The 25899-nt window shown below is 47.6% G+C and overlaps 1 protein-coding gene across 1 annotated transcript in view; it reads left to right on the top strand.

Moving 5' to 3' along the window:
* The first annotated feature begins 220 nt into the window (after positions 1 to 220).
* The window catches only part of APBA2 (amyloid beta precursor protein binding family A member 2), a 104695-nt gene continuing 79016 nt past the window's right edge, over positions 221 to 25899 (top strand). Inside the window, exon 1 of the mRNA XM_088829788.1 lies at positions 221 to 313. The gene's annotated coding sequence lies outside the window, so the exon portion shown is untranslated. The remainder of the gene's footprint in view (positions 314 to 25899) is intronic.

The following is a 25899-nucleotide window of genomic DNA, read 5'->3' as shown; positions in this document are numbered from 1 at the left end:
TGGGAAATCCCATGGAAAGAGAATCCTGGCGGGCTGCAGTCTGTCAGGTCGAAAAGAGCTGGACACAGCTGAGCAGTAACAACAACAGGGCGCTTTATCGAGTGTGTGGTCATGATTGGCACCCACGTTGGAGAACCTCCTTCTGTTTACACGCGAGCAGTCTGTGTGTGCGCTTAGCCGTTTGATGCCCATGTGCTCTTCCATTTCAGTCTCCAGAGGATCCATCGTCTCTGCATCTCGTGGGGGGAGCCCACGGCGAGGCCAGGACCAACCTGCGGATGGCCCAGGGTCCAGGGGTGCCTGTAGCTTCTCGGTGAGTAGGACCAGTAGGGTCACCACGCTGCCTGCCAGGTCCCACGTGCCAGCCCATCTGAGTGTCTGTGCTCATGTGCCCGTTGAGGGCAGGGGGGATAGCCAGGTGCCTCCTCCCTGCCGTCTTTCTCCAGCAAAAGCTCCAGGACAGCGACACTTGTTTCTCACTATTTTCTGTTTTGACATATTGATGAGAAAGACGAGTTCTGGGCGTTCCCAGAGAACAGGCCACACAGAGCAGACACGCATGTCCTGTCACCTGTTCTCTCTCCTTTCAGTCCCGCTGGGTCCTCTTCCGCTGGTGGGGTTGTCTGAGTGGCACTGCTGCCTGCCTCCTTACTATTAGGGTGGTGATGGGCCAGGTTGTGATATTAGGGGAATGCTGGCCTCAGAGAATGAGTTAGGACACGTTCTTCCTCTTCTGATTTCTGAAATAGATTGCAGAGAATCGTATCATCCCTTCCTTAAACATTTGATACAGTTCAGCAGAGAAACCATCTGGGCCTGCCGATTTCTTTTAAGAAGCTTATTAATTATTTATTAAATTTAAAAAATGCATATGGCTGTTCTGTTTTGTCTCTTTCTCTTCTTGTGAGTTTTGCCAGTACATGTGTTTTAAGGGATTGGTGTATTTTATCCAGATTATCAAATTTGGGGGCACAGAGTTCTTTGTAGTACTCTTTTATGTAATCAAATCATCCTTTTAATGTTATATTGTTATCCTTTTCTATGAGATCAGTGTTGATGAGTCCTCTTCCTTTTTTGGTACTGGTAGTTTGTATCTTGTATCCCTTAGTTAGCCTGGTCAATACAGTGTCACAGTGGTAAAGAACCCACCTGCCAGTGCAGGAGACGTCAGAGATATGGGTTCGATCCCTGGGTCGGGGAGATCTCCTGGAGTAGTAATGACAACTCACTTCAGTATTCTTGTCTAGAAAATTACATGGGCAGAGGAGACTGGCAGACTACAGTCCTTGGGGCTGCGTAGAATCAGACACGACTGAGCTGCTAAGCAACTGGTCAATAAAACAGATTTCAGGTTCATTGATTTTCTTTCTTTTCTTCTTGTTTTCACCTTAATTGATTTATGCTCTAATTTTTATGATATTTCCTTTGCTTGTTTTAGGCATCATTTTCCCTTCATTTTGTTTCCTGAGGTAGAAGCCTAGGTTATTGATTTTTATACTTTCTTTTTTCTAATGTGTACATTTAATGCTATATATTTCTGATAAGCACTGCTTTTGTTACACTATGGAAATTTTGACAAGTGGTATTTTTATTTTCATTTAGTTAAAAAAACTAAAAAAAATTCTTTTGGTATTTCCTCATTGACCCATGTGTTGTTTTGAATGATGTTGTTTAATTTCCACATATTTGGGGATTTCACCCATCTTCCTTTATCGATTTTTAGTTTAATTCCATTCTGATGGGTAGTACTATCCAGGGGAACCATCCTTGCTGATTTTCTGCCTACTTGTTCTATTGGTTACTGATGGGGGATGTGGATGTCTCCAATTATAATAATGGATTTGCCCATCTCTCTTCCCAGTTCTATCAGTTTTGCCTCATATATTTTGATGCTCTGTTAGGTGCATAGCCATTATGATTTTGATCTCTTGTTGGAGAACTGAATTGAATTATGCATCTCATTGTAATGCCTCCTTTTTATCCCTGATGGTTTTCCTTGTTCTAAAGTCTGCTTTGTCTGAAAAGAGTATTGATACTCCAGTTTTCTTTCAACTGTAATTAGCATGGTATATCTTTTTCCATCTCTTTACTTTCAACCTATCAGAGTCTTTATATTTAACACGGGTTTCTTATAGACAGCATCCAGTTAGGTCTTGTGTTTTTATTCGCTCTGACAAATTCTGTCTTCTGTTTATTCTATTTATTTATGCTGCGATGGGTCTTTGTTGCTGTGTTCAAGCTTTCTCTAGTTGCAGTGCGCAGGCTTCTCATTGCAGTGGCTTCTCTTGTTGCAGAGCACGGGCTCGAGTGTGCTTGGGCTTCAGCAGTTGCAGCGTGCAGACTCAGTAGTTGTGGCAGACGGGCTTAGTTGCTCCATGGCATGTGGAATTTTAGTTTCTAGACCAGGAACTTAGTTCCCATGTCCCCTGCATTGGCATCCAGATTCTTAACCACTGGACCACTAGGGAAGTTCCTAAAACAGGTATTGATGTATTGATTTTCTCTTTGTCTGTGGTTTGCTACAGTTTGAGTATGATATGCCTGGGTGTAGTTTTTGTTGTTGTTGTTTTTAAACTTATTTTATTGAAGTATAGTTGATTTACAGTGTTGTGTTAATTTCTACCGTACCGCACAGTGAAATCAGTTATATGTGTATTCTTTTTTATATTCTTTTCCATTATGGTTTATCACAGACTATTGAATATAGATCTCTGTGCTACACAGTATGACCTTCTTGTTTACCGATCCTATATATAATAGTTTGCATCTGTTAATCACATGTTGTTTTTCTTTTAAAAGTATTTATTCTGCTTGGTGTTCTTCGAGATTCCCGAATCTGTGGTTTGGTATCTGTTAATTTTAGAAAAATTGTCAGCCATTATTACCTCAGATATGTTTGCTTCCTCATTCTCTCATTTATTTCCCTTGGGCCTTCCAGTTACATGTATGTTATATTTTTAATATTGTCCCATGATCCTTGGATGCTCTGTTCTGTCTCTGCTTTCACCCCTGGACTGTCCTTTTTTGCAAAATTTCAATTTGGGAAGTTTCTATTGGCCTGTCTTCCAGCTCTCTGATTTTCCCCTCAGCTGTATTAACTCTGCTGATGAGCCCATCAAAGACATTCTTCCTTTCTATTACCAGTTAGACATTCTTCCTTTCTATTACCAGTTTTCTAAAAATTTCTAGCATCTCCTTTGGATTCTTTCTTAGATTCTTCATAGCTCTGCTCATATTACCCATCTGTTCTTGCATGCTGTCTTCTCCCATCAGAGCCTGTAACATATGAATCATAGTTACTTTAAATTTCCAGTCTATTCATTCCAAAGGCTGTATCGTATCTGAGTCTGGATAGGATGCTTGCTTTATCTCTTTAGAGTATGGGTTTTTAAAAAATTGTTTTTTTTTGCCTTTGACATGCTTTCTAATTTGTTGTTGAAAGTCAGATATGTTATAATGGAAAATAGGAACTGAGGTAAAAGGACTTCCTTGTGCGAGTTTGTGTAAATCTCATTAGGAACTGGGGCTTCCCTGATGGCTCAGTGAGTAAAGAATCTACCTGCAGTGCAGGAGATGCAGAGGATGCAGGTTCAGTCCCTGGGTCGGGAAGATCCCCTGGAGTAGGAAATGGTAGCCCACTCCAGTATTCTCGATGGGAAATCCCATGGATAGAGGAGCCTGGTGGACTACAGTCCAAAGGATCGCAGAGTCAGACACAACTTAGTGATTGAGTATGCAGTAGGAGCTGGGCTGTGTGTCCTATCTCCTGACGTTGTAGGTGACAGAGGCCTAGGTTTGGCCTCCCCTCTGGACACTGAGCTTCTCTTAGCCCTGCGTCTCAGAGAGAATCTGGTCTTGGAGTTCTTTCAGCTGGAACCCACTGTTATCAGCGGAAGCCTGTTGGTGTGGTGAGAAGGTGTGGGGGAGGGGGAGTGTCACCCCAAAACTGGGTTCACCTCTTGGTGGGTTTGAGCCAATAGGCCCAACCAAGCCAACGATCGAGAGAAGGAAGGACTTATTACCTGCAGCGAGCGAGGAGAACCCCGGGGATCTTTCCCAAAGCAGCATCTCCATAAAACGGGAAGCTTTAAGCTAAGGGTACATGCATATTCATGAGGGAGCTTGAGCAGAGGGGAATCCAGCATAGAATTGGGGCAAAAAATCAACAGAGTCCAAGCTTTAGTTAACTGAAGTCACGAGGGTCCATATCCTCATTGCATCCCCCATCTGGGTGGGGGGCAACTTAATTCCTGCAGAACTCAAAGGGGTAATAGTATGTGTATCCCCTGAGGAACCAGGACCCTGCCCCAAGGCTGCACTACTGGTTCTTTTATTTTTTTTTTAATATCTGCTTTCTTATTCTTTTAAAAAATATATTTATTTGGCTGTGTTGGTCTTGGTTGCAGCACAGGGATCTTCAGTCTTTGCTGTGTCATGGGGGATCTTTTAGTCATGGCATGAAAACTCTGACTTGTGGCCTGTGGGATCTTAGTTCTCTGACCAGGGATTGAACCTGGGCCCCCTCCTTTGGGAGCACAGTCAGCCACTGGGCCACCAGAGAAGGCCCTGCACTATTGTTTCTTGACTGCTTCTCCCTTGTCTCCTCTTCCCCTCCCATCCCTAATTAGCAACTGCTTGAACCTGTCCATTGGAACCCAGAGAAGGTCATGGGGGCTGAATGAAGCTTAATTCCTATAATCAAGAAATGGGGGACAGAGCAAGTCTTCCGTGCCCAGGAGCCCCACAGGATCCAGTTTGGTTTCAGCAGGTTCTGAATGAATAAACCAAAGGTGACCAAGAGGCCAAGTCACCTGGCCACAGTGATTGCTAGTTTGTAGGGTTTCTCTCATGTGTCGTGGTCTTGGTGAATTTGAAGCACAGACGAGGGAAGCCATGTCTAGGAGGCTCTGCAAATCCTCAGTGGATGGAGTAAATGGCCCAGCACTGCCATGAGGAACACCAGGTGATAATGGTGCTTGTGGGGGTCCTGGGGTTGCAGCCTTGCTGGGCAGCAGGGCAGGCCCAGCTGCACAGAAGCAGGTGGGCTTTCCTGCTGTCAGTTCTAAATTGCTAGCTGTTTTGCCCTCTTACTATGGATGAACCTTCTTTCTCACCCCTTTCCTTAAGTCCCCGGTACTTTGTTTTGGGGATCACAATAGTGGGCCTTCCATGCAGCAAGAAAAACAAAGTCGCCCTGTCCTCTATGTCTTGTCAACAACGCCCCCGCCTCAGTATCAAGTCTCATGAACAGATTTTTAAACCGTTGCCATCTGTTCTGCTCTTAATTGCAAGTGTAAAAAAATATTATTTTCCTAATTGCATCAGGGGAAGGGAAAAAATATGTATTCCTAAAGACCGGAGTTCTTGTACAAGGCAGCCTGGCTCCACCACCCACTCGCTAAAGATGATGTTGCGTCTTTGCTCAAATGGAAGCATTTATGTCGGCTGTTTACTTACAGGGTAATATTGGCCCACTTGTATTCTGTAGAACAAGGAATTAGGAGGAGGGGGAAGTGCTACAGTGTCCCGAAAGACCCTGTCCCCCACCTCTCTGAGGGCCCAGCCTCCAGCCCCACCAGCACAGGAGGAAAGGGGCTTTCAGGGTATGTCTTCAGGACAAATGCAGTGCTGGCAGGTGCCCACATCCTTTGCAAGAGAGGGGAGAGGCCCTCTGTGCTCTTTCCAGACATTCCCGGGGTTGGGGGGCAGGTAGGACCACTCTCAGATCATAAACCCCTCTGCGATGGTTCGACCCCTCCCTGCACGCCCGACCCTGGGCACAGAGCCTGGGCTCACATGGGGCCTACCCAGAGCCCCAGGGTTTGGAAGGGTTCCTAGTGAATATGACACCCACACCTGCCAGCACCACCTCTGCACCCTGTGGGCAGGGGATGCTCCAGGACCTTGCCGGCCCATCCCTCCAGCCCTTCCCCCAACCCTGATGCCAGCAGCTCAGGGTGTGGCATGGTGACCACCTGGCCTTGGCTTTCTGGGTCCTGGCAGTGCCAGATTCAGTGAGGAGGGATGGATTCGGTTCATGCTGCGTTCAGAAGGGCTCTACCTGCAGCCCCTCCCAGAGCCAGACTGGGGAGGGGGGAGGGGGCATGGACCAGCCGTGAAAGCTGCCCCGGACCCTTCTTTACCAGGGCTCTGCCAGCCCCCAGAGGCCTGTCTCCAGACAACATCTGTGCATTTTAATATGACTTCCCAAAATATTACCCTGCAATTATTTCCAGAGGCTTAAATGGGATCCCCAAATACATACAATTAAGACTAAAATTGTAATTTTAAATTAGTGCTAATTTGAAGAAACACAAAGCTTTCTCATCTCCAAGCCAACAACAACATCCCAATTGACTCTTAGGCACCACCAGACCCCAGAAATGACCACTCTGGCCTCTCACAGGGAGCAACAGCTTCTGGAATGCATGATACTCCCTCAGCAAACTCCAGAAACTGTCTTAATTGTCCAACTTTGCAAAGTGAGGGTGTCTCTCCAGTCATCTCCTGAAGCAGCAGTGCTGCTGTTTGGTGATGACCTGAACCCGACCACACAAGGGTGCGAGGTCACCCCTTTTGGTCCGTGTCACTGAGCAGAGGCACCATGCTTCTTCTGATCCACCCTTCAGATGATGCCTTTCCGAGTGTTGGACAAGAGTCTGTTCTCGGACACTGGAAGGGGTCCCCTTCCTGCAACAGTTCTGTGGGAAGGGAACACTTGGCCCTCCCTGCACTGCCCACTCCCACGACAGATCAGGCTCCAGAGAGATGGAAGATGCTCCAGAGGGCCCAAGATGACTCCCTTTTCTTCCTGAAATGAGACAGCTCCTAGTGCTAAAAGTCACCAAGAACACGTTATTGTCTTGGAACAGCAAAAAGTTCACGGCCTCCCTGAAGGGTCATTTGGGTGGAGAAAGAACTAGCCCCTGGGGCAGGTTTGGTTGTGGGTACCTGCCAGCCGTGGGCAGGCATGAGGGAGAGTGGCTACCGTGACCAGCATGCACGGGGTCTGCTGTCCTGCGGTGGGGGAGTGACCCAAGGGCCTTTGCAGCCTCCCAGTGGGCCTCTCCCCAGTGTCCCTGTTGACTTCCAGCTGGCCATCCTGGGGGGGTCTCTGCCCATCCCTCCTCCTTCCATCCTGCAGAGCACCGGGCAGGGTCAGCTCATCCGAGGGGAGGCCCCTGCCCGAGCCTGAGGCAAGACTTGCTTGGTCCTTCCCGAGGCTGCGGTGGCCCAGGCAGGACTCAGAGTAACGCTTGCAGATGTTTGTCTGTGGCACTTCCGGGCACAAGGTGTTTTATCAGACACGCTGATGAGCAGCATCACTGAGGATGCACCTCGGCTCACGGGCCATCTAGGCTGAGCTGGGCCAGGCACAGAGATACTGCCCATGTCTGGAGCCTAGTGATCCGGGCAGGTGGACTCTGCTCTTGGGTAGGAGCCTGAGAGTCATGGAGGGTGAAGCAGAGGCCCCTGCCTCCCTGCTGCAGGCTGAGAGCCCCGTCGCACTGAGGGTGGTTTCAAAGCGCAGATGCTCCTACCCCAGGTGAGCAGATGTGGACGGCTGTGACAGCAGCTGGACCATGTAGCGTGCAGCGGTGATGGCAGAGGGCCTATCTGGGACCTTGAAGGTCCGGGGCCTGCCGCTATGGCCATGGAAGTGCACCTGGGCTTTGTGACACTCTCTCTATCCCTCAGGGAAGACCTGCCTCAGCTTCTTGAAGGGGCCTATGGCAGGAGGACCAGAGTTCCCTGGAGGTGGAGGACAGTGGACATCCCAGCAGCAGTGACTGACATCCTTGAGGGGCAGAGCTGTGACTTTCGGTACTGGACAGTAAGGCCAGGCACCCCCTGCTTGCAGCAGGAATGAAAATGAAGCCTCTTCAGACAAAGAAAGAGAGGGAATGGCGAGGGGATGCCTGGGGCAGCCCTGTCTGCTGGGAAACGGTGTCTGGAGCAACGCAAGCCCTGCCCATAGCCTCAGCTGTGAAGACCTCATGTCTGCTGACCTTGCAGGAGTCTGTGAGCCCACAGATCACTGGCCTGGGGCCCGTGGTGGGGCTGACAGGTTACACAGTCAGCCTGTGGGGCCCTTTTCTCCAGCATACCTGCCCCTCCCAGCTGTGTATCAGCCCATCTTCTGCACAGGAGGTAATACTGACAGACAGTACCCGCCCCCAGGGAGCCCAAAACCTGGGATCTGATGCTGGAGCCCAGGGAGGGGGTCCTATGTGGGCTGCAGCACAGGGCACTAGGGAAGGTTCTGGAAGAGCTGATTATGCACGGAGGCATATGCAGGAGGAGACCAGCCTGGAGGGACGCAGGACGCAGTGGCTTCTGGGTGGGCAGAGATGTACCTGTGTGCTGGGACCAGGCAGGGCCCATGAACTTGGGAAGAGTCAGTGCTGAGGAAAAGTGAGGGAGTGGAGGCAGGTGGGACAGGCAGGTGGCCAGCTCTGTATAAGGAGCTTGGACTGTGTCCTGGAGCACTGGGGTCTTGGCAGTGTTTTGGGCAAGGGGGAGGCTGTTCGAAGCTTGCCCTTTGATTCTGAGTGTGGGGAACACACATGGGGTAGGAGGTGTACCAGAAGCCATGCACAGCCCTCCACAGGGGAGGACCGGGGGTTAGTGATTGGCTCTAATTGTGCAAAGCAGGTGCCCACATACTTGGAGTCCAGCCATCCTTGTCTGCTCTGTAGACCCTGTTGTTAAGGACTGGTGGGTGAAATGCTGATCTTGATGAGATAAGGAAGAAGGAAATTTTTCTGAGGTAAAATAAAGGCCATGCAGTGACCAGTGAAGTCCCTAGGGCCCAGATGGGCATGGTCTCTTGGGTACCTGTGTGGGCTCATCCTTGACAGGGAGTCTTTTTGTTGGGACCCATGGTGGCTCAGAGCTGTCACCTGTCAGCCTCAGGGCTTTGTCCCCAGAGGCACCCCCAGAACTGTAGAAGATGGTCACACCTGCAGGACTGCTCCAAGTTGCACCTGGTGGATGAGCTGCCAAGGGCTGTCCAGTCACAGTGTTTCTATCAGAGAGTGAGGCCAGAGGAAAGGGAAAAGAAATGTCCAAGCAGAGTGCCCTAACCTACTTTTCTGGGAAATAGGACCTTTTCTGGGAAATAGAAGGCTTGTTCTGTTATATCACTTAGGATTAAATCTGGGTACAAAGTAACAGTATCTTTAACAGGAAGGAAGTTAATGTTTCACTTAAAAGAATCCCAGAGATGGGCAGCTTCATGAGATTATTATTGATAGTGACCTGTTGTATCTTTTTGCTCCACTGTCTTAAGACATGGCTTTCATTGCAAAGCATCTTGTGGCTCAAGGTGGCTGCTGGAGCTCCAGCCATCAAATTTGTGTTCCAGGCAGCAGAAGGAGGAAAGGTGAGCAAAAGGGGTCTGTCTCCAACTTGAGCAAGCTGCCTTTAAGGGTTGTTTTGGGGAGTCTTGTTTATATCTTTTTGGTCAGAAGCTAGTTACACTGCCCCAACTAGGTGAATGGGAGGAGGTGTAGTTCACCTTAAAATCCAAGTTCTGTTTGTAAGGAAGATAGTGGAGATGGACATGGGGAAGCAGTCCCCGCAATAATAATCCTTTCAAGAACACTTGCCTGGCTGTGCTGTGGGTTCTGGAGCAAGCCAGCCTGTTTGCTTGCCTTTCTTCCTCCCCTTCTCTTCCCCAGACATGTACTGGGAATGGCAGTCACAGATGAATATGACTAAGAGGAATCACGGATCCCATGGGCTTGGCTCACACCTGCTTTGCTACCTGGATGCTGCTGTGGCTGGTCCATGGTGTGTCCCCAGCAGAAAAACAGGTGGCGGGGAGGCAGGCCTCTGAACAGGGTGGAGGCTGAAGATGGGGGTGTGACCTCCTTGTTGCGCTGACAGCTGCTCACACAGTGAGGTCCTAACAGGGCACGGTAGGTGTCGAGTGGGTCATCCAGGGCCGTGCCCCACGCAGTCCCAGCACTGTCATCATCAAGGAAGAAAGCAGTATTTCTCTATTCCCCCATGCAGGCTGAGTTGGAAGGAGGAAGACGTAGGTCTCCAACTCTGTATTGCTTTGAACTTTTATGTTGGTTTTGTGTGTGTGTGTGTGTGTGTTAGTCATCCAGTTGTATCTGACTCTGTGACTCCATGGACCGTAACCCATCAGGTTCCTCTGTCCATGGACTTCTCCAGGCAAGAATACGGGAGTGGTTTGCCATTCTCTTCTCTGGGTGGGGATCTTCCCACCCAGAGATCGAACCCTTGTCTTCTGCATTGCAGACAGATTCTTTGCTGTCTGAGCCACCAGGGAAACCCTTTATGTTGGTTGATGTTTCCCTACATCAGTGTCTCCTTAAGGAAAGCAGAGCTCTGTGTGGTGGCCTGGACTCCTGGGGCTTCTGTCATCTGACTTGCCTTGTGGCCCTGCTGCCCTCCAAGCCTGCCTACCTTCATCTGTGGACTCTGGCAGGTGTGGTGTGGATGGTGCCCGGCCCTGCTGGTTGTAGACTCTATAATGTCTCGCTTGCACAGTCAGGTTGGGAACCTGCAGCCTGGGGTGCAGGCAGGTGGCTTTGAAATCGTCCCTGAGGGATTCTAGGGCCAGCAAAGCTTAGGAGCACCTTGTGACCCTCTCTGGGCACAGGCGGAGGCCTTCCTGGGGGTCATTAGCAGAGGGGGCTGAAGGTCAAGGCTGCAGTACAGGGTCTTGAAGGTGGAGCTGGAGTGGAGATGTGGGGGAGTCAGCAGTCCTCACAGCCTCTGTCCAGCTCAGGTAGATTCCCATGTGGACAGGCCCCCGCAGGAGACCCTGATGGTCTTTGCTGAGGGTGGGAGCCTGCCAGGTGTTTCTTGTTCAGGTCCCCCCACTTATCCAAGAGAAGAGCGTCATTTCTGTTTAGTTTAGTTTGATACCATGTTAGATCATATGGTTTTTTAAAAAATGTAATAGCTTTTAAATTTTTAATTGAAGGATAGTTGATTTATAATGTTGGGTTAGTTACTGCTGTACAGCAAAGTGATTCAGTTCTACATACATGTATTCTTTTTTATTACATTCTTTTCCATTATGGTTTGCCATAGGATTTTTTAAAAAATTTGTTTAACATTGGAGTAGAGTTATTGACACTGTTGTGTTAGTTTCAGGTGTATAGCACAGTGATTCAGTTCTACATATACATGTATCTATTCTTTTTCAAATATTTTTCTCATCTAGGCCACCACATAACATTGAGGGGAGTTCCCTGTGTTGTACAATAGGTCCTGTTGTTTATCCATTTTAAATAAAGCCATGTGTACTTGTCAGTCCCAAACTCTCAATCTGTCCCTCCACCCCACCCTTCTGCATGGTGACCATAAGTTCATCCTCTAAGTCTTTGAGTCTGCTTCTGTTTTGTAAGTAAGTTCCCTGTGTAATCTTAAAGCTTCGTTAGTTCACGCCGAGCACGGCTCTGTTAACCCCACATGATGCGGGAGCCTCTGTTCCCAGACCAGGATCTGCTGTGCATGGCATGCATTCAGGTCAGTTTGGAGGTCTTGATATTGGCCTGCTGTCTGTTTATCTGATTGCCTGTAGGGAAATGAAGGGAAGTGCTTTCCTCCTGGGAGGTGTTTCAGTCTAGTTGGAAATAGAGAACTTGGTTTTGTAGAGATCCTGGCATCTCTGGCAGCAGACCCATCCTTGTGGGTCTGCTGGAGCCTCCCCATGTAAGACGGGGATGCAGTGTCCTGACTGGGCCCCTCCAAGTTTGCCATGTGGCTGTCTTTCTACCAACCACCCACCCCCCACCCCCACCGCCGCCCGCCCCGCACCCCTCCCCCCACCGTCCCCGTGCAGTTTTTTCTTGAGGAAGATGCTTCAGGTAGAAGCCATGGGGTCTGGGCCCCAGGCAGCTGGCCTTCTATTACCTTCCATGTCGGCTCTGTGCTGGGGGCTGGGGGCTGGGGTTCCCCTCCCTTGGGACACAAAACCATGCAGGAGAAGGATCCTGTGTCTTGGAGAGCAGAGCACCCCAGCCGGTCCCGGGACTGTGTCAACATGGTGGGTGACTGGCTCAGCGCACAGGCCACCTCGTCCCCTGGGGTCCCAAGTGGCTCCCAGCACAAGGTAATCACACCCACGGGTCAGCACATGCAGGCACCCGATGCCTTCTGAATTCCTCTCCACAGCTCAGTGCCTGGGGACAAGAGCCAGGGCGCAGAGAGGGGGCGGGAGTGGCCGGTGTTCACAGAGCCCTTGGGCTGGTGGGTGGATGCCGAGGGGAGTGAAAGAGAAGCAGGGAGGGACCTGGGTGGGGGCAGGTTGGGGATCAGGTGATGATGAGTCTGGGCAGGTAGCAGCGGGGGTGGGGAACTGGTGGCAGAGCTAGAATGGGGGGACCAGAGATGGAGACAGATCCTGACTTGTCAGGCTACTGATTCTGGTGACCCCTGGGAGCCTCCACCTCTCTGAACCTCAGTCTCCCCTCCTTCCTGCCTGTGAAATGGGCATGATGGCAGTGTACATCTGACAGGGATGTTTATGCAGAAAGAGGAAGCAGTTGATCAACGGCCAAGTGCTGTTCAGCTCCTCCTGGCTATGCCTGCAGGAGAGCAAGCTCCGGTGTGCATAGGACACACCTGCGTGTGCCGGGCACTGGCCTCGAGGCCATCTGAGCCTGTGCCCAGTGTGTCCAGCCAAGGGGACAGCTGGGTCCTGCCTGGAGGGGTGTCACAAGGGGTGTGGGGGACCTGGGCTGGGATCTGTCTGGTACATTCTGTTTCCTTCCCCAGCTGCGTGGGCTGGGGTCTGAGGCTGCGTCCAGATGGTCAAGCTCAGGTGCACTGGCCTCCACAGGACGGCAGCCCCTCCAGGCAACTCTGCCATGGCTGGACTCACATGTCACACAGTGGGTTTGCTTCCTGGCTCTGCCCACTGCTGGCTGGCTGGATGAAGCGTGGGGGCCCCGGGAGGGCTGCTCCCCAGAGGGCACTGCACTAGGTCCTGGAGCTACACTGTCCTGGGTCCCGCACATAAATCTCAGTAAAACTGAGCCACTGTCCTGAAACCACAGAGGATAGGGAGTTATTACTATTAAGATTTTTAAATTTTATTGATGTATTTTTTGATTTACAACGTTGTGTTAATTTCTCTGTACAGCATAGTGACTCAGTTATATTAATACAGATACATTATTTTCATGTTCTTTCCCATTATGGTTTATCATAGGATGTTGAATGTAATTCCCTATTCTGTATAGTAGGATCTTGCTGTTTATCCATCCTATATATGATAGTGTGCCTCTGCTCACCCCAAATTCCCACTCCATACCTTCCCTGCCTCCTCCTCCCACTTGGCAACCGCAAGTTTGTTCTCTATGTCTGTGAGTCGTTTCCTGTTTTGTAGATTAGTTCAGTTCCATTCAGTTCAGTCACTCAGTCGTGTCTGACTCTTTGAGACCCCATGAACCGCAGCACGCCAGGCCTCCCTGTCCATCACCAACTCCCGGAATCCACCTAAACCCATGTCCATCGAGTCGATGATGCCATCCAACCATCTCATCCTCTGTTGTCCCCTTCTCCTCCTGCCCTCAATCTTTCCCAGCATCAGGATCTTTAACAATGAGTCAGCTCTTCGCATCAGGTGGCCAAAGTATTGGAGTTTAAGCTTCAACATCAGTCCTTTCAATGAACACCCAGGACTTATCTCCTTTCGGATGGACTGATTGGATCTCCTTGTAGTCCAAGGGACTCTCAAGAGTCTTCTCCAACACCACAGTTCGAAAGCATCAATTCTTCTGCGCTCAGCTTTCTTTATAGTCCAACTCTCACATCCATACATGACCACTGGAAAAACCGTAGCCTTGACTAGATGGACCTTGGTTGGCAAAGTAATGTCTCTGCTTTTTAATATGCTATCTAGGTTGGTCATAACTCTCCTTCCAAGGAGTAAGCGTCTTTTAATTTCATGGCTGCAATCACCATCTGCAGTGATTTTGGAGCCCAGAAAAATGAAGTCAGCCACTGTTTTCAGTCTTTCCCCATCTATTTCCCATGAAGTGATGGGGACCATGATCTTAGTTTTCTGAATGTTGAGCTTTAAGCCAACTTTTTCACTCTCCTCTTTCACTTTCATCAAGAGACTCTTTAGTTCTTCACTTTCTGCCATAAAGTTGGTGTCATCTGCATCTGTCATCTGAGGTTATTGATATTTCTCCCGGCAATCTTGATTCCAGCTTGTGCTTCCTCCAGCTCAGCATCTCTCATGATGTACTCTGCATATAAGTTAAATAAGCAGGATGACAATATACAGCCTTGATGTACACCTTTTCCTATTTGGAACCAATCTGTTGTTCCATGTCCAGTTCTAACTGTTGCTTCCTGGTTCCACATGCAAGTGATATCATGTGGCATTTGTCTTTCTCTAACTTATTTCACTTAGCATGATAATCTCTAGATCCCTTGTGTTGCTACAAATGGCATTATTTCTTTCTTTTTAATGGCTGAGTAATATTCCATTGTGTATATGTACCACATCTTCTTTATTCATTTATCTCTCAGTGGACATCTAGGTTGCTTTCATATCCTGGCTGTTGTGAATAGTGCTGCTGTGAACATTGGGGTGCATGGATCCTTTTGAAGAATGGTTTTCTCTAGATATATGCCCAGGAGTGGGGTTGCTAGATTATACAGCCATGGAGTTAGTTGTGATTAGAAGAAACCAGAACCTTCCTGAGGATCCACCAGTTTAGAGGTTTCTAAACTTTCTCAGATCATAGCACACTTAATGTTGCCTTAATTTCACAGTGTCTAGCTCTGCATATTAAATAGTTAGGGCTGAATGATGTATTTATGTCCTGAAATCTTTGAAGTTGATTGAAAAATAACACTGAAACAGGTTTAATTCATCCTCACCCACAGTTGCTCACTAGTGAACAAGAGTCTGTTAGAAGTGTTTATGTACATCCGATTTCCTGGTCAGTGTTGACTTTTGTGTGGGACTTGATTATTGAAAAAAAATTTCAATGCTTTTTATTTATTTTTCTCTCTTTCCTTTTTAATTTTTAAATTATGAAAATATGATAACACATTTACAGGGGACTTGGAAAATACAGAGCCAAGTTACATATAGTTTTACTATATATTACAATTATTTTTTAAGTAGATAAATTAAGATTTTTTAGCTGGGGTTTCAATATCAAACTCTTAATAATTAGTGGAATGAATATACAGAGAAGTAGAAGGATATAGTAGACCTAAAAAACACTATGAACCAATTCAGCATAATTTTTTTGCACTTTGTCTTATGCCCCTGGATATGTTCCAGTGTCTCCTAGTTTATAGCCTGTGGGAACTTGAATAGAATTTGTATCCTACTGTTGTGTGAAAATTGTATAAATCAGTTATATTCAGTGCTTTTAAAAAAACTATGGTAAAATAAACACAACATAAAATTGTCCTTTTTCACCATTTTTAAGTGTTCAGTTCTGTGACATTAAGTAATTCATCTTGTTTGCAGCCATCACCACCATCCATGTTCAGAACTCTTTTCATCTTGTGAAACTGAGACTCTCTTCCCATTAAACATTAGCTCCTCTAACCAGCTGTGTTGCCCAGAGAGGCCTGGAAATGGTGGCCTTGCCAACAGCAGGAAGATACCCAGGCCCCCGATGGTGGTCTTGAAATTCAATTTTCTACTAAAAGAAACTAGGACTCGTTGGACAAATGGCAGATTCTGGGTCAAGGATAGAAACTGTACAAGTTGTACCTGGAACATTTTGTCAGAGCAGAGGAACCTTTAGACCCACTGGGATGGTATTAAAAGGACCTGGGATTTGAAGAGACCAAAGATGGGACAGTTTGAACATCAGTAAGAGGAAAGACTGCAGCAGATGGAAATGCATTTAAGGTGTTTAAATCTGGAGTTCTTTGTTTTGAAAAACTGAAGTATAGTTGATTTACAGTGTTGGTTAGCTTCAGGTGTACAGCACAGTGATTCAGTTCTGCATGTACGTACATCGATTCTTTTCCATTATAGGTTATTACAGAATATTGAGTAGAGTTCCCTGTGCTGTACAGGAAGTCCTTGCTGATTATCCATTTTATGAGTAGTGGTGTCTAAGTAGTAATCCCAGACTCCTAATTTATCCTTCTTCCTTTTCCCGTTTAGTAACCGTACGCTTGTTTTCTGTGTCTTTGAGTCTGTTTCTGTTTTGTAAGTAAGTTTGAACCATGTGTTAGATTTCACGTATAAGTGATATCAAATGGCATTTTTCTTTCTCTGTCTGATCTCACTTAGTATGATCATCTCTAGGTCCATTCATGTTGTTCCAAGTTTCATTTATTCATTCCTTTTATGGCCAAGTAATATTCCATTGTGCGTATGTACCACATCTTCATTATCTAGTCCTCTGTTGATGCACGCTTACATTGCTTCCATGTCCCGGTTTTTGTAACTGGCACTGCAGTCAACACTGGGGTGCGTGTATCTTTTCTAATTCGAGTTTTCTGTGATTTCTGAATGATACTAAGAAAGACAAAACAACCTAATTGCTCACCTTAGGAGAATGATTTTTTTGAACTTTGTTAAATAACAGAAAAGACAATTGTTTATCTTGCTTCCCTGTATGAGCTATAGCAGGGCAGCCCAGTGGCAGGTGAGGGAGTTTCAGAAGGGGTCCAGCACGTGGCTGCATGAACGGACAGCCTGGGTGGTGGTACTGATGCCAGGTGACGTAGCAGAAAGTGGCGTCTGGAGCTCCTGCCTCTTGAGGAAGGGCACCATGTTGCCAGGGAAGTCGTTTGCCTCCAAATTCTAACCTGAATCCAATTTCTCACCACCAATCTGCTGGAGTGCAGAGGACAGAGGACGATGTTCTCCTCAGCTGTAGGGACAGTCATCAAAATCTCAGTTAGGGGAAGTGCTCTCCAACAAATGATTCAGTGTCTGTGGTTAATAAATTGCAAGGCTATAAAGGAGCTTCCTTGGTGGCTCAGATGGTAAAGAATCCACCTGCAATGCTGGAGACCTGGGTTCTATTCCTAGCTCGGGAAGATCCCCTGGAGAAGAGAATGGCATCCCACTCCAGTATTCTTGTCTGGTGAATCCCATGGACAGAGGAGCCTGGTGGGTTACAGTCCATGGGGTCACAAAGAGTTGAACACGATCGAGTGACTAACACACACAAAAAGAGCAGTAGAAGCCGATGGATTGAAAGTGATGTACGCAATGTTGAGGGCTGGGTGCTCAGTGGAAAATGGTTAAGGAGAAGTGAGGCGGTGATGACCACACAGTCGAGGTGTTCAGGGTGCACACAGTGGGTGCTTGGTCTCTGAGTGGCATCGAGGAGGCCTCAGGGGTGGCTGGCACAGTCTGTCTTCTTACCAAGCTGGGGTTTCCAGGGTGTTTAATAGTCATGTATTAGGCTCAATTATTTGCTTATGCTTTGCTGTTTTGTATGAAGGTTATTTTGATAATAAAAATTAAAAGAAGTTGTAGAAGCCATGAGAGTGAGCAGCCAGCCTGGTCCTAGGGGTGTAAGCTTCTCCCCTTCCTGCGGCAGTAGTGTCTGTCTCTCATATTTTCTTAGAACTTTTATTGTAAATTTATCTATAAATAGACTTGTGTGTTTGGCTCTGTGCTTTCTAAAGGGTGCACTGGAGTTTGGTTTGTGTGTGTGTGTGTGTGTTTTATTCTGTTTTCTTTCTTGTAAGGAACTGGGTTAGGTCAGGTCTTCTGAGAAGCAGACCTAAGTCTGGATTAAATATGTGTGGACCTTGTTGAGGGAGCAGCCTGCAAGGAAGCTGGGGAGGGAGAGTGTCAGACGGGAGGGAGGGGCTGGGAGGAGGCCTCAGGTGCAGCCTGAGGAAGGCAGAGGGTGAGATGGTTGGATGGCATCACCGACTCAATGGACATGAGTTTGAGCAAACTCTGGGAGGTGGTGAAGGACAGGGAAGCCTGGCGTGCTGCATACAGTCCATGGGGTTGCAAAGAGTCTAACCCAACTGAGTGACTGAACAGCAGCAACGACAAGGAAGGCCGAGCTGCCTGGAGGTGCCCACGCAGGGCCCGTGTCTCCCAGGGAGGGTGGGGTCTGCATCAGAGTCCCTGCTGCTCTCAGCCCCCTGGACGTGCTGTGGATTCTCACCTTGAGCGTGAGGCCCTGAGACACTGGTTTGGGTGGGTGGGTAGACTTTTGCTCATGGTGAGGTTTTTCAGAAACTCCCCCTGGGTCGTGGTGTAGGTGGTGTGTTGGAATCCTGGCTGCGTGGCCCCGGGCATGTCGGATAGCTGAGTGGGCCTGGGTTGGCTCAGCCTGGCACAGGGATGCTGAAGGACCCACCAGAACACTGGTGGTGGGGGAGGGGGACGGGGCACTCGGACCCATCACACAGAGCTGCTGCTGCTGGAGTCTCTGCACCATTCTCAGCTCTCAAATTTGTAAATATTGTGACTCATCCAGAATTATAGTGCAGAGCTAATGGAATCAAGAATGTATACATCCTCTTCTCCCTCTCGCTTCTCCTCGAGTTTTGAGATGTTTCAGTTCCAAAGGAGACGACCGGCCTGCCCATGTGGCCAGGTGGACGCTCGGTGGCTGGAACACCTCTCATGCGGGCTCCATTCTGGATCAGGTGCCCCTACTACTTTGTGGCTGGTCTTGGTGTCTTACAGGGACCACGTGTCCTGTGAATTCTCCAGATGAGACCTTAGTGGTGGCACCATCAGTCCTGTCTGATGGGTTAGGAGTCCTGATGGGAGGGAGGCTTTGGGGGTCACAGCTGGGAGGTGAGCGTCCAGCCCTGCAAACAGCACTGCAAACAGTCCACTGCATCCTGACCCGAGAGCATCCATCTGGTGGAGGGCTGGGCATACGGGTGAGGCTCCCTGCATCCCAGTCAGGAGCTTTTCCAGAGATCTCATCTGCTTCCCAACCTCCCTCACCCCCTCCTTGGGCGTGGCTGCACCCCTCACTCCATCCACCCATCTCTCTTGCTTCCCATTCCAAACCCGAAGGCCTTGCTTGGCAAGCCCATGGGCTCTTTATGGATCCGCTGGCCTCCTCTGCCTGCCTCGCTCACCCACTTGGTGTTGGGGGCGCTGTGGTGAATAATGGGAGCCTGTTTGGGGAACCAGACCTTCTCTTCCCTGGCTCAGCGTGCTGGCAGCTTTTGGGAGGTAAGTGTTCTGCCTGCTGCTCTTTGGGAACAATCCACACGGTACTGTTAGCAGGAAACATCTGCTGAAATGCACGGCAGCTCCCCAGGGAGTGATGAGTGGGCACCCCATTTGTGTGTTCGCCCCGGGGATTTGACTGCCCATCCATCCTCAAGGGTATGGCCCGGTGTGTGTGCAGAGGCAGAGAGGACCAGGCTATTCCTGAGGGGCTGTGCTCTCTCCTTAGAGCATCAGGGAGTGGTCATCGCTCCCCCTCCGCTATCTCTCCTGCACCAGACCCAGGCCTCTGGAACTGCCCCCCAGCCTTGAGAGGAGCCAGCTGCCCTGAGCCTGGGCTCTGCAGGCTTCTCTACTTCTTCCAACCAGCTCCACCTCCGTGGCCGGGCAGCAATGTGTCCGGTAGCCTGGCCCCACCATCGAGGCTGGAAAGACTTGGCCTCACAGCCGCCTTGGGACCAGACCTCCTGGCTCCATAGCGTCATAAAATTTGCCTTAAAATCCTATCTGTTTTTGCCTTTGAAACTTGCCTCCAGAGATTAGAAAGCTTGGTCGTAGATATTGCTGCGAGCTAATGATGGATTTATTATTCAGCACTGGGATTAGGTGCTAGGCCATTTATGGGTTTTTCCTCTGAAGTGCTGATATTTGAATTGGCGGCTTTTGAAGCTAATACTTCCGCTCCAAGGTTTGCTGTCAGGCAACTTGTTTATAAATAAAGCAGCTTTTCAAGGAACATCTGCAGATTTAAAGAATAATTAGTACAATGAGTTGCATGGCCAAATGAGGTGCCAGGGAGCACAGTTCTCTGGATGGGTGCATGGAAATCTGGGTTTCTACACGCTGGGGAGAAGTGATAACATGGTGGTTTCCATGTGTAGCATTGTCCTGTGTTTGTGGTGTTTGAGTGTTGAATCCACTTCACAACAGTCCTGGGTTGGTTTGAACACAGCAGGAGCCTGAGGCTTGCAGAGGTTCAGAGATTTACCCGGAGACCCTACTCATCACACAGGCCACCCCCGTGTGCTGTTATGTCCTTATTGCACGCATGCTAAGTCACTTCATTCATGTTTGACTCTTTGCGACTCTGTAGACTGTAGCCCGCCAGGCTCCTCTGTCCATGGGATTCTCCAGGCAAGAATACTGGAGTAGATCGCCTTGCCCTCCTCCAGGGGATCTTCCCAACCCAGGGATCGAACTGCATCTCTTACATCTCCTGCATTGGCAGGTGGGTTCTTTACCACTAGCATCACCTGGGAAGCCCTCTTCCGTCCTTTGTTTTTACCTAATGTCCTCTTTCTGTCTCAGGATCCCACGCAGGAACCTGCATTGCATTTACTCGTCTTGTCTCCTTAACCTCCTCTGGACTGGCACAGTTTCTGACTCTCCTTGTTTCTGATGACCTTGATAATTTTGAGGAGGACTGGCTTGGTATTTTGTAGAATTTCCCTGAATTTCAGCTTATCTGATGTTTTACTTACGGTTAGACTGGATTTGGGGTTTTGGGGAGAAAGACCACAGAAGTGAAGAGCCATTCTCAACCTATGGCAGAGGTATAGCTGTCACCATGATGGATCACTGTTGACCTTGGCCTTGATCACTGGCTGATGTAGTCTTTGCCCGGTTTCTCTTCTGTAAGGTTGCCTTTTCCATACTCTGCTCTGGAAAGCAGTCAGATGAACAGTCCACATTAAGGAGTGGGCAGTCATATTCAACCTCCTTGACGGGAGAATATCTACATGAATTATGTAGAACTTTTCTGTATCAGAGACTTGTCTGTTTTCCCTCACTGATTTATTTATTCAAATTTTATTTGTATTAGTATGACTCATGAATGTTTATTTTATACTTTGGTTTATAATACAGTCCTACATTATTTATTTTGCTGCCTAAATTGTTGAGCTTTGATCATTGCAAGCTCTTTCAGTTGGCTCCTGTGTTTCTTTGACATGCCCCCAGCCTTTAGTCTTTTGAGTATTTCCTTACTTTCTGTTACAACCAGATGCTCCAGGCTCAACTTAGATTTTCCCTGCCCAGCCCTGGAATCTACTGTTCCTCCAAGAATCCCTGGTTCCTTTTATTAGAGAATGGTGTTTAGAGACCAAGGTCTGTGTGCTGAGAGTGCTTATTGTGATTGACGTGGCACTGTTTCTAGATAGACCCTCAGGAGATGGACTCAAGAAGCAGAATGTATATCAACCATGTACAACTATGTATCTTCCCATTGATTAAAAAAAATTTTTTTTTAATATGGACCTTTTTTTAAGTCTTTATTGAATTTGTTACAATATTGCTTCTGTTTTATATTTTGGTTTTTTGGTCATGAGGCTTATGGGATCAAAGCTGCAACCCCCTGCATTGGAAGGCAAAGTCTTAGTCACTGGACCCCCAGGGAAATCCCCATCTCCTTGGTTTTTTTCATGTGACCCCATCTGATAGCCAAGCCCTGGATCCAGCCCCCTGATCACTCAGGAGACCCAGCCCTACATGTTCCAGGGTAGAAAGGAAAAATTGGACACTTGAGTGTGTAGAGCAGGATGCAACAAAAGACTCAAAAGGGTGAAAGAATATTTTCAAGGTATACAGAAAATACATAGGACATCAACAAGAGGAAAATCTGGGTAATTACCACCAGTTTAAGAAGTAAGATCTACAAATATGATTCAAGCTGCCATAAATGGCCTTCCCAATCATACTGGTAAAACCTGTCAGAATAAACTTATTGTTTAGTATTTGGGGCACGTGTTAGTATTTTTACTCTGTTTTGCATGGTATCTAACTCTATAAAAATTATATTTTATGGTGTCCCTGAAACTTGAATTTTCATTAGCTGAGAACTTCTATATGTATTTATAGAAAATACAAAAGTAAAAGCAAAAGTAACTCCTTGTGGTGTTCAGATAGAGAAACTGAGAACTTGCAGCAATTATATGATTTGTTTTCCAACTTTAAGCAGCTAATAAAAATGGGATGGACTGGGTCTTTGGGGTTAGCAGATGTAAGCTTTTAAGTAGAGAATGGATAATAAAATGGATATTAAAATGGATAATAAAACAATAAGCTCCTACTGTATAGCACAGAGAATTGTATTCAATATCCTATGATAAACCTTGGTGAAAAAGTATATTAAAAAAGAATGTATGTGTTAGTCACTCAGTCATGTCAAATTCTTTGCAACCCCATGGACTGTAACCCGCCAGGCTCCTCTGTCCATGGAACTCTCCAGGTAAGACTACTGGAGTGGGTTGCCATTTCCTTCTTTAGGGGATCCTCCCAACCCAGGTATTGAACCCAGATCTCCTGAATTGAAGGCATATCCTTTACTGTCTGAGCTGATAGGGAAGCCGTATCTGTATAACCAAATCACTTTGCCATGCAGCAGAAATTAACACAACATTGGAAATCAATTTTTAAAAATAAGGACTCAATTTTTATTGTCAGAGCCGAAGTTTGTGGTCTTTTCCTAATGCAGATGTTGAGGTTCATTGGGAAAGGGGAGATGAACTAGTCTTCTTGGTCACTGCACGACCCCATTACCTCCCTTGGCCTGGATGACTTGACCTCTTCATCAGCCTGGAATCCCAGCCCTCATTCAGGTTTTGCAGGCTCCGGAATTTCTGAAGAAAGGAGGACTTACGTAGTTCACATTACTTCCCGCCAGCATCACATCACTCCCTGCCAGCATCTGTGCCTGCATCCTTCACACTCCTCCCGAAACTGGAAATAACGTATCCGGCTCTGAGCCACCCCCTCCCTGTTTTAGTGCCAGATGCCATCCCTGGAACTCCCCCTGCCCCCCAGCTTTGCTTCCTGCTCTCCACTGGATCCTCTTCTGCACGTGCACACACACTGCTTTATCACCCATTTGAGAAAAGAGGCATATCTCCTGCTCCCACTTCTTCTTCCTGCTTCTGTCCTATTTTCCTGCTTTGTTTTCCTGGAGAATTCTGGGAGGAGTCATCTCCACTGGCTTTTCCCAGTTCCTCCCCTCCCTTTCTCTCTGAAACCTGCCCCGGTCGACGTTCCCAGCTCTGCTGACGCCTCCACAAACTCTGATGAAACTGCCCATCACAGTCACTAAGGACCTCCTAGTCCCCTCTCCTTAGGCTTGTCACGCATTTGTCCTCTCCCTTCCCTGGGAATTGCTTCTTCCCTTGGCTCCCAGAGCGCCATCTGGCCAGGATTTTCTTCCCACTTGACTCAGTCCCTCTGCTGACCTCTGAGTGCCGGAGGGTCCTGTCATCCACCTGTGGATCTCTCCTCTGCTTGATCCACACTTACTCCCTGTTAACCTCACCCAGTCTTGTGGTGCTAAACCCATCATGTGCTGAAACATTCCAAATTCATATTTTCCTTCTGACTTCTCTCCTGAACACTAGACTTGTGTGTCATCTCCCTGTGAGGTCCAATGAACCCCACACAACAGGTGCCAACTTGTTCCCCATTGTCTAGGTGCTGGGATCATAATCTTGAAGTCAGCCTTGTCTCTTCTCTTCCTCGAAAATCCTACATCTGATCTTCTGGAATCCCCTCCCTGGTCACCGCCCACACCGCCCCGTCATCTCCTCTTTGGATTGGCTTCCCACATCCACGCTTCCCCTTTCTACCTTGACCTACACCTTTCCACCCAGGTCTATGTCCATATAGTAGCTGGGTTACTGCTATTTTTTTAAAAATTTTATTGAAGTATAGTTGATATACAATGCTGTATTGGTTTCAAGTGTATAGCAAAGTGATTCAGTTGCACATATACACGTATTCATTCTCTTTTAAGATTCTTTTCCCATATTTATCACAGAATATCAAGTATAGTTCCCTGTGTTATACAGTAGGTCCTTGTTTGTTATCTATTTTATGCATAGTAGTGTGTATATATTAGTCCCAAACTTCTAATTTATCCTTTGCTGCCACCTTTCCCCTTTGGTAACTATAAGTTTTTTTTCCTATGTCTGTGAGTCTGTTTCTGTTTTGCAAATAAGTTCATTTGTATCATTTAAAAAAAAATTAGATTCCACATGTGAGTGATATATGATATCTGTCTCTCTCTGACTTACTTCACTTAATATGATAATCTCTGTCTCCATCCTTTTATCTTTAGAAAACTTTTACTGGAGTATAGTTGATTTACAATGATTGCTTTAAAACTTAATTTAGATCATGTCACTTCATTCTAGAACCCTCCAGTGCCCTCTCCCCCTTGCCTTGGTCTTACTGAGTAAAGCCAGAGGCCCCTCCTCGCCTGTTTCTTACCTGACTTTACCTCCTAAAACTCTTCCCTGTGGAACATACCTGTCAATATCATCACCTGCTTCACATGTTGATCCACACATACTCTGTCTGCAGTACTGTTGCAGATGGCCCACTTAGAACTGATTCGAGTCCTGGCCCCACCAGGAGCAAAATCAGGCAACTTTCTGCCACACCTCCCCACCATGTCCTCAGGACCCCAGGACCTTGCCAAGTCTAGATTGCTTGACCTCTCTGGGTTTGTACCGGGAAAGGGTCTCATTCTGGCTTTAGGGTGGCATGCTGAGCTTGGTTTTCTCCAGACAGATGGGCCATAGGCACTGCCACCCACCACCAACCCCTGTCACCAATGGTTGACATGGTCCCCAGGCCTTCCTCACGCTGGCCTTCTCTGTGAATGTTTGTTGCATTGACCAGAACGTAGACTTGTAGGTCTTTCTCAGACCTTTTAATTTTATTATTTTTTAAAAGTATTAAAGATGTTTAAAATTTATTTATTTTTGGTTGCTGTGGTTCTTTGTTGCTGTACACAGGCTTTCTCTGGTTGCAGTGAGTGGGGGCTACTGTCTAGTTGGGGTGTGTGGGCTTCTCATTGTGTTGACTTCTCTTGTTGCAGAACAGGGACTCCAGGGCACTCAGGTTTCAGTAGTTGTGGCTCATAGGCTCAGTTGGTGCACAGCATGGGGGAATCTTCCTGAACCAGGGATCAAATCCATGTCCCCTGCATTGACAGGCGGATTCTAAACCCTTGAACCACCAGGGAAGTCCAGACAGTTTGATTTTAAATCACAGTAAAGAAGACATTTTACATCACCACTCAAGACATATATATATATATATAAAATAAATCTCAAACAGAAGTTCCAGGAAACAATTTTTACCCTCATTTGAGGAGGTGCATTCTGTATAGTATTTTTGTTGTTGTTCAGTCACTCAGTCGTGTCCAACTCTTTGCAAACCCATGGACTGCAGCACGCCAGGCTTCCCTGTCTTTCTTTCACTGTCTCTCAGAGTTTAAGGCAATGACAAGCCACTCCAGTATTCTTGCCTAGAAAATCCCATGGATAGAGGAGCCTGGTAGGCTGCAGTCCGTGGGGTCGCTAAGGGTCAGACACGACTGAGCGACTTCACTTTCACTTTTCACTTTCCACTTTCACACATTGGAGAAGGAAATGGCAACCCACTCCAGTGTTCTTGCCTGGAGCATCCCAGGGACGGGGGAGCCTGGTGGGCTTCCGTCATGGGGTCACACAGAGTCGGACACGACTGAAGTGACTTAGCAGCAGCAGCAGCAGAGTTTACTCAGAGTCATGTCCATTGAATCAGCAATGCCATCCAACCATCTCATCCTCTGTTGCTCCCTTCTCCTCCTGCTCGCAGTCTTTCCAAGCATCAGGGTCTTTTCCAGTGAGCCAGTTCTTTGCATCAGGTAGCCAAAGTATTGGAGCTTCAGCTTCAGCATCAGTCCTTCCAGTGAATATTCAGGATAGATTTGCTTTAGGATTGAC

The sequence above is a fragment of the Moschus berezovskii genome, chromosome 21 (genome assembly GCF_049115385.1).
Source record: "Moschus berezovskii isolate FMDL1 chromosome 21, NW_MosBer_1.0, whole genome shotgun sequence".
Classification (NCBI taxonomy): domain Eukaryota; kingdom Metazoa; phylum Chordata; class Mammalia; order Artiodactyla; family Moschidae; genus Moschus; species Moschus berezovskii.
This window is presented reverse-complemented; position numbering and strand designations above follow the sequence as displayed.